The sequence below is a fragment of the Bidens hawaiensis genome, unplaced genomic scaffold, assembly GCF_021521415.1.
Source record: "Bidens hawaiensis isolate Kalapana, Puna unplaced genomic scaffold, B.hawaiensis_p1.1 tig00010929_1, whole genome shotgun sequence".
Taxonomy (NCBI): Eukaryota; Viridiplantae; Streptophyta; class Magnoliopsida; order Asterales; family Asteraceae; genus Bidens; species Bidens hawaiensis.
In genome coordinates, this window is record NW_027491846.1 from 179745 (window position 1) to 189508 (window position 9764).

A 9764-nucleotide genomic window follows, 5' to 3' on the forward strand; every position below is an offset into this window, starting at 1 on the left:
AGTTAGGCATGCATGTGCATTTATGAAATAGTCTACTTATCAAGTCAACGTGCATAAAACCAAACATATACCTACCGGCATATGTAACACAACCATCAAGTTAGTGTTGGCCTAATATGTCAATCTATAAGCAAGTCGTCACTCGTCACAATGGATAATCAAACGCTTTTGATGTAAGCTTAACACAAGTCATCGAATTAATGTCCCTCCTTCCTTTTGACGTTGGCAGTGAGGAGTCGGTCCGCATTGGATGCAATAAGGAGATTAGGGTCTGTTTTATTAGGCTTTGATGCCATAAACGTTTTTATGACATAAAATTTTGATGTATTATTCCAATAATGATACTCTATTTATGGATATATATAGACATCCCACTACATTGTGTTATTTTAAATTCCAATTGATAAATTAAACTTTATTTTATATCAACTTGTTAAATTATTTCTAATGCAACCTGTTTAATTTACTTTTATGTTATTCCAACTTGCCACACTCTTCCTAATATTATTTGTGAACTATATCTACTTAAAATCATGATAAGCTTTAGAATTTGATGAATATTATGGGTGTAAACAAGTCAAGTCATGAGCTACTCGAGATGGATCATTGAAGACTCGAATATGGGTAAGTTTAAATGAGACTGAGCCCAAAATTTAGCTTGTATGATAAACAAGTCAAAGCTTAAACTTCACTAACCGAGCTTGAACTGACTCACGAGCCTAAACGAACCTCTTATTTACATATACAATATTAACTTAATATATTATATATATAATTGTATAATGGTTCGTGGAGAAGTAGAATTAAAGTTAAGGATTTTTAGAGAGAATTGAATACCTTAAGGCTTAGACTTAACTTATTTAGGTCACATACCATAATGGCATTTTTCCTTACATATATTATTATTATTATTATAATTATTATTAGCTTTTATATAGTTGTTAAACTGTGATCTTATTATTAATATTATTATAATTAGTAGTAGTTTTTATATAACTGTTAAACTTTGATTTCTTTTATTTTACTTCATACACATGTACTTAGAGCCGAGGGTCTCTCTGGAAGCCACATCTTTATTCCTTTGGATAGAGGTACGGTGTGCCTACATCCCACCCTCCCCAGACCCTACTTATAGCTTTGCTGTCGGTGAGATTTTACTGGGCATGATTGATTGATTGATTGAATTGTATAATGGTTATTATTGTGTATATAAAAACATAGACAAATAATTAAATAACATATATTATATGATGTATAGAAGTTATGATTATAATATGTGTATATATATTAATTACTAAGTAATAAACAAGCCGAGACAGAAATTGAAAAATTACTCACGTAAGCTCGAGTTTTGGAAATAAAGCTTGAAATGAACCGAACTCGAGCTCCTATAAATTAAACATATATTATTTATTTTAGGTCACGTGTTTATGCTATTAGTACATTTTACAACTGAATGTGAAAAGGACACTTATTTTTTCGGTCTCGATAAACATAAAAGCATATGCATGGAAGGTGAGGATGAGATTCGTAAGAACCGACAACACAACTTTGCCATACCTTTGAATCGTATTTTTAACATTATCATTAGAGAAAACCTACGGTAAAAGAAAATCGAGCCAAGTCCTATATCAATTACTTTTTCCTTGATGATGTGATATCTCCTCTCGAAATGCCAAAATCTTTTATAATTTTAAATAAGCCTAAAACACATGACGATCATAATATCTAAGTCGAGATCCGTGAAGCCGACTATTATAAAATAGTAACAAAAAGCACGAATTCTTAATTCTCTAATAATATATGGGTCCTCTTTAGCTTAATTAAAAAATTATACACATACATATTCGGTCATATCTACTATTTTAACAAAAGAAAATAACTGTGACACGTGTCGCTTTTTATTAAACTACATATCTTTTTTCCCTACAAAATTAAAATATTAATTGACCATGATATATGTCATAAATAAATAATTATTCACTTTTCTTTTACATCATATGTATATTATGTTTATACACTTTTATAAAAATAAATATTGATATATTATGTATGTTACTATATATTTCAAAATACTTGGTGATATCAAAGAATTCAACAAACCATATTTGTTAAAGATTGAAAAAAAATATAATTTCAAATGCTATCATTAACATGTAATACTATATTGTTAAATATTGTAAAAAAACAAGACTTGAATATGATTTCATTTTACAAAACACTTTTTTTAATCATTAACTTATAAATATATGTTTAAAATTCGATCCATTTTTATAAAATCAATCAATCTATTATTATTATTATTATTATTATTATCGTAAATTGTCATATAAATTTATAAATTATAATATATGCTTTAAATCTATTTATTTATATTTTTTTCGGTTAATTTAATAACCCTGATGCCCAGGAATCGAATCCTGATTCCGACAAGAATTTACCAGAGCATTAAAACATGTTGTGCGGGGTGAACCAACTGGGTTGTATCGGGAATGCCAAGCCAAACTCGGATGCCAACGTGGATCCCGATCATGTCAACATAGTTGGCCTGAGTGGGGTGGCCGGGCGCAACGTGTTCGCGCAGTGGGATAACTTAACTGTGAAAGTCACCGTTCGCAAATAAATTATATATATGTTAGATTGTATGGATAATATATATTATGGTCTCATGTGATGATTAAGGGGTTGAGTTCCCCATTCAAGTCTCATTTACTCGTCGTGGTCATCATTTGTTCGTTAGGGCATTCATTTGTTCGTTGGAAAAGTGTCGCTTCTGTTTTCACTGAACGGGGCTCGCAACGACTCATGGGCCTTTGTTTTCACTAAACGGGGATATTATGGTCTCGTGGGATGATTAATGGGTTGAGTTCCCCATTCAAGTATTCATTTACTCGTCGTGGTCATCATATGTTCGTTAGGACATTCATTTGTTCGTTGGAAAAGTGTCGCTTCTGTTTTCACTGAACGGGGCTCGCAACGACTCATGGGCCTTTGTTTTCACTAAACGGGGATACTATGGTCTCGTGGGATGATTAAGGGGTTGAGAGTTCCCCACTCAAGTCTTCATTTACTCGCCGTGGCCATCATATGTTCGTTAGGGCATTCGTTTGTTCGTTGGAAAAGTGTCGCTTCTGTTTTCACTGAACGGGGCTCGCAACGACTCAGGGGCCTTTGTTTTCACTAAATGGGGATATTATGGTATCGTGGGATGATTAAGGGGTTAAGTTCCAAATCCGAGTCTTCATTTACTCGTCGTGGTCATCATTTGTTCGTTAGGGCATTCATTTGTTCGTTGGAAAAGTGTCGCTTTTGTTTTCAATGAACGAGGCTCGCAACGAATCAGGGGCCTTTGTTATCACTAAACGGGGATATTATGGTCTCGTGGGATGATTAATGGGTTGAGTTCCCCATTCAAGTCTTCATTTACTCGTCGTGGTCATCATATGTTCGTTAGGACATTCATTTGTTCGTTGGAAAAGTGTCGCTTCTGTTTTCACTGAACGAGGCTCGCAACGACTCATGGGCCTTTGTTTTCACTAAACAGGGATACTATGGTCTCGTGGGATGATTAAGGGGTTGAGTTCCCCACTCAAGTCTTCATTTACTCGCTGTGGTCATCATATGTTCGTTAGGGCATTCGTTTGTTTGTTGGAAAAGTGCCGCTTCTGTTTTCATTGAACGGGGATCGCAACGACTCAGGGGCCTTTGTTTTCACTAAATGGGGATATTATGGTCTCGTGGGATGATTAAGGGGTTAAGTTCCAAATCCGAGTCTTCATTTACTCGCCGTGGTCATCATTTGTTCGTTAGGGCATTCATTTGTTCGTTGGAAAAGTGTCGCTTATGTTTTCAATGAACGAGGCTCGCAACGACTCAGGGGCCTTTGTTATCACTAAACGGGGATATTATGGTATGGTGGGATGATTAAGGGGTTGAGTTCCCTATCCAAGTCTTCATTACTCGTCGTGGTCATCATTTGCTCGTTAGGGCATTCATTTGTTCGTCGGAAAAGTGTTGCTTCTGTTTTCACTGAATGGGGCTCGCAACGACTCAGGGGCCTTTGTTTTCACTATGAGGGATATTATTGTCTCGTGGGATGATTAAGGGGTTGAGTTCCCCATCCAAGTCTTCTTTTATTCGCCATGGTCATCATTTGTTCCTTAGGGCATTCATTTGTTCGTTGGAAAAGTGTCGCTTCTGTTTTCACTAAACAGGGCTAGCAACGACTCATGGGCCATTTTTTTTCACTAAACGAGGATATTATGTGTAACATTCATTACTTTTCAAACCCGAAAACCCAACCCGTTTTAAATTTTCGGTTTATATATATATGTATGTATATTTCAATTTTCGTCAAGTTATATATTAATCGTTTTCTATTCGTTTCGTTTAAATAATAAAATCCTGGAAGTTAATGTTGTACTTAAACGAGACCCGAACTATCCGGGTAATATACGAAAAATATCTAAGTTTATAAACTTTTATATCATTTTTTATAACATTCAAAACTTCAAGGTTCAACTTGTAATTATAATTTAAAAACAAATTATAAAGATATTGAAAGTCCAGAGGCTGAAAGTGTAAATTTAATTTAAATTATAATTTATAATAATAATATTAACTACCCAGCCCATTCCCCCGTCCCTTTATTCATGTTTTTTGGCGGCGAAGCCGACGACGGCGCGAAGAATTCCGGCGACAAATGAATGCCCTAATAAACAAATAAGTATGGGTCGAACCACTGAATCGGACCAAAAATTCGGTTTTCGAGACTTCCATACAATATGTTATACACATACGAAAGAATCAAATCAATAATTATGCCCTGACTCCACCCCGTGGCCCGTTCGAAATTTTGACAGTATTTACAAAGAGGTATGTTCACCGATCCGGAGAAAAAACTGAGTATGGTTCGAACCACTGAATCAAATCAGAATTTCGGTCTTGGAGACTTCCATACAATATTTTATACACATATGAAAGAATCGGATCAACAATTATGCCCTGACGCCACCCCGTAACCTGTTCGAAATTTTGCGAGTATTGCCAAAGGGGTATGTTCACCGATTCAGAGAAAAAACAGAGTATGGGTCGAACCACTAAATCGAATCAGAAATTCGGTCTTGGAGACTTCCATACAAGATTTTATACACATACGAAAGAATCGGATCAATAATTATGTCCTGACGCTACCCCACGACCCGTTCAAAATTTTGCCAATATTGCCAAAGGGGTATGTTCACTGATCTGGGGAAAAAACTGAGTATGGGTCGAACTACTGAATTGGATCAGAAATTCAGTCTTGGAAACTTATATACAATATTTTATACACATACGAAAGAATCAGATCGTAATTATGCCCTGAAGCCACCCCGTGGCCCGTTCAAAATTTTGCCTGTATTGCCAAAGGGTTATGTTCACCGAGCCGGAGAAAAAACGTAGTATGGGTCGAACCACTGAATTGGATCAGAAATTCAGGCTTCGAGACTTCCATACTTATACACATACGAAAGAATCAGATCAATAATTATGCCCTGACGCCACCCCGGGGCCAGTTCGAAAATTTTCCAGTATTGCCAAAGGGGTTTGTTCACCGAGCTGGAGAATAAACTGAGTATGGGTAGAACCACTGAATCGGATCAGAAATTCGGGCTTGGAGACTTCCATACAATATTTTATACCATACGAAAGAATTGGATCAATAATTATGCCCTGACGCCACCCCGAGGACCGTTCGAATTTTTGCCAGTATTGCCAAAGAGGTATGTTCACCGTACCGGAGAAAAAACTGAGTATGGTAGAACCACTGTATCGGATCAGAAATTCGGTCTTAGAGACATCCATACAATATTTTATACACATACGAAAGAATCGGATCAATAATATGACCTGATGCCACCCCGGGGCCCGTTCGGAATTTTGCTAGTATTGCCAAAGGGGTATGTTCACCGATCCGGAGAAACAACTGAGTATGAGTCGAACCACTGAATCGGATCAGAAATTCGGTCTTGGAGACTTCCATACAATATTTATACACATACGAAAGAATTGGTTCAATAATTATGCCCTGACGTCACTCCGTGGCCCGTTCGAAATTTTGCCAGTATTGCCAAAGGGGTATGTTCACCGATCCGGAGAAAAAAACTGAGTATGGGTCGAATCACTGAACCGGATCAGAAATTCGGTCTTGGAGACTTCCATACAGTATTTTATAAACATACAAAAGAATCAGATCAATTATTATGCCCTAACGCCACCCCGCGGCACGTTCGAAATTTTGCCAGCATAGCCAAAGGGGTATGTTCACCGATCCGGAGAAACAACTGAGTATGGGTCGAATCACTGAACCGGATCAGAAATTCGGTCTTGGAGACTTCCATACAGTATTTTATACACATACAAAAGAATCGGATCAATTATTATGCCCTAACGCCACCCCGCGGCACGTTCGAAATTTTGCCAGCATAGCCAAAGGGGTATGTTCACCGATCCGGAGAAACAACTGAGTATGAGTCGAACCACTGAATCGGATCAGAAATTCGGTCTTGGAGTCTTCCATACAGTATTTAATACACATACGAAAGAATCGGATCAATGATTATGCCCTGACGCCACCCCACGGACCGTTCGAAATTTTGCCAGTATAGCCAAAGGGGTATGTTCACCGATCTGGAGAAACAACTGAGTATGAGTCGATCCACTGAATCGAATCAGAAATTCGGTCTTGGAGACTTCCAAACAGTATTTTATCCACATACGAAAGAATCGGATCAATAACTATGCCCTGACGCCACCCCGCGACCCGTTCGAAATTTTGCCAGTATTGTCAAAAGGGTATGTTCACCGATCCGGAGAAAAAACTGAGTATGGGTCGAACCACCGAATCGGATCTAAAATTCGGTCTTAGAGACTTTTATACAATATTTTATACACATACGAAAGAATCGGATCAATAATTATGCCATGACGCCACCCCGCGGCCCATTCGAAATTTTCCAATATTGCCAAAGGGGTATGTTCACCGAGCCGGAGAAAAAACTGAGTATGGGTCGAACCACTAAATCGGATCAGAAATTCGGTCATGCGGACTTTCGTAAAATATTTTATACACATACGAAATAATCGGATCAATAATTATTCCGTGACGCCACCCCGTAACCCGTTCGGAATTTTTCCAGTATTGCCAAAGGAGTATGTTCACAGATCTGAAGAAAAAATTGAGTATGGGTTAAACCACTGAATCGGATTAGAAATTCGGTCTTGTAAACTTCCATACAATATTTTATAAACATACAAAAGAACCGGATCAATAATTATGCTCTGACTCCACCCCGTGGCCCGTTCAAAATTTTGCCAGTATTTACAAAGAGGTATGTTCACCGATCCGGAGAAAAAACTGAGTATGGTTCGAACCACTGAATCGGATCAGAATTTCGGTCTTGGAGACTTCCATACAATATTTTATATACATACGAAAGAATCGGATCAATAATTATGCCCTGACGCCACCCCTTAACCCGTTCGAAATTTTGCGAGTATTGCCAAAGGGGTATCTTCACCGATTTAGAGAAAAAACTGAGTATGGGTCGAACCACTGAGTCGGATCAGAAATTCGATCTTGCAGACTTCCATACAATATTTTATACACACACGAAAGAACCGGATCAATAATTATGTCCTGAGGCCACCCCGCGGCCCGTTCGAAATTTTGCCAGTATTGACAAAGAGGTATGTTCACCGATCCGGAGAAAAAACTGAGTATGGTTCGAACCACTGAATCGGATCAGAAATTCGGTCTTGGAGACTTCCATACAATATTTTATACACATACGAAAGAATTGGATCAATAATTATGCCCTGACGCCACCCCACGGACCGTTTGAAATTTTGCCAGTATTGCCAAAGAGGTATATTGATCCGGAGAAAAAACAGAGTATGGGTCGAACCACTGAATCGAATCAGAAATTTGGTCTTGGAGACTTCCATACAAGATTTTATACACATACGAAAGAATCAGATCAATAATTATGTCCTGACGCCACCCCGCGACCCGTTCAAAATTTTGCCACTATTGCCAAAGGGGTATGTTCACTGATCCAGGGAAAAAACTGAGTATGGGTCGAACTACTGAATCGTTTCAGAAATTTAGTCTTGGAAACTTCTATACAATATTTTATACACATACGAAAGAATCAGATCGTAATTATGCCCTGACGCCACCCCGTGGCCCGTTCAAAATTTTGCCTGTATTGCCAAAGGGTTATGTTCACCGAGCCGGAGAAAAAACTTAGTATGGGTCGAACCACTGAATTGGATCAGAAATTCAGGCTTCGAGACTTCCATACTTATACACATACGAAAGAATCGGATCAATAATTATGCCCTGACGCCACCCCGGGGCCAGTTCGAAAATTTTCCAGTATTGCCAAAGGGGTTTGTTCACCGAGCTAGAGAATAAACTTTGTATGGGTAGAACCATTGAATCGGATTAGAAATTCGGGCTTGGAGACTTCCATACAATATTTTATACCATACGAAAGAATTGGATTAATAATTATGCCCTGACGCCACCCCGAGGACCGTTCGAATTTTTGCCAGTATTGCCAAAGAGGTATGTTCACCGTGCCGGAGAAAAAACTGAGTATGGTAGAACCACTGTATCGGATCAGAAATTCGGTCTTAGAGAAAAAACTTGTATGGCCCCGTTACCGGTAGCCCTACTTTCGTGTTGGATTTACTCATAAACGCAGTTCTTAATATCAGAGTTAATTAAAACATTCGCGGAATATAAAAGCTTTCATAAAACATTTCATAACAAAACACCTCTTGTCTTAAAACAACATCTTGTCTTTCAAAATAAACAAAACATTAAACTTAAACGTCTTGAGTCTTCCGATGCCAGCCCCTTATTCAGTGCCACGTGTCTCCTCAAGCGAGCTGCCTCATCCTACTCACCTGCGTGCATACTAAAAGTCAGCTACACTGAGTGAGTTCTAGTTAATCACATAATCATACAATACCTTCTTACATTTCATACTTAACCTCTTAACTTTCTTACATACACACGTAAGTGCATATACTTTCATTCCTACCTTCATACTTCCTTTACATACATAATCATACGTTTTAAAGAGCCTTTCGCCCTATAACCTCACAGATATTATAAGGGTCTGGTCCCTAACATCACAGATATTATAAGGGTCTGGTCCCTAACATTACAGATATTATTAGAGTCTGGTCCCTAACATCACAGATATTATTAGGGTTTGGTCCCTAACATCACAGATATTATTAGGGTCTGGTCTCTAACATCACAGATATTATAAGGGTCTGGTCCCTTTGTTTCGTGTAACTGTACCGTACCTGTTCATACATACTTTCCTTGACAATACATGCAATCTCCGAAGAGCGTTCATGTACCATCATCATAACATACATACATTATGCATACATCATATATTCATACATACATCATATCTTTCACCATACTTATCAATCATATCTTAACTACCACCTGACGGTACATGCAATATCCGAAGATCGTTCACGCACTATCAAACAATCATCATACATAAATCATACAAGGCATACACTTACCACTTAAGATAAGTGTATTAACTATCACATCGAGTATGCACATAGCCCCGAAAACATAACAAGGAAGTGGGGCTAGAAACTCACCTCAATGCGGTTGCGTTCACCGTTTACGGTTATTCCCTTCTTGAGCTGTGCACGACTAACTGTATAATAATTATACGTTTCAG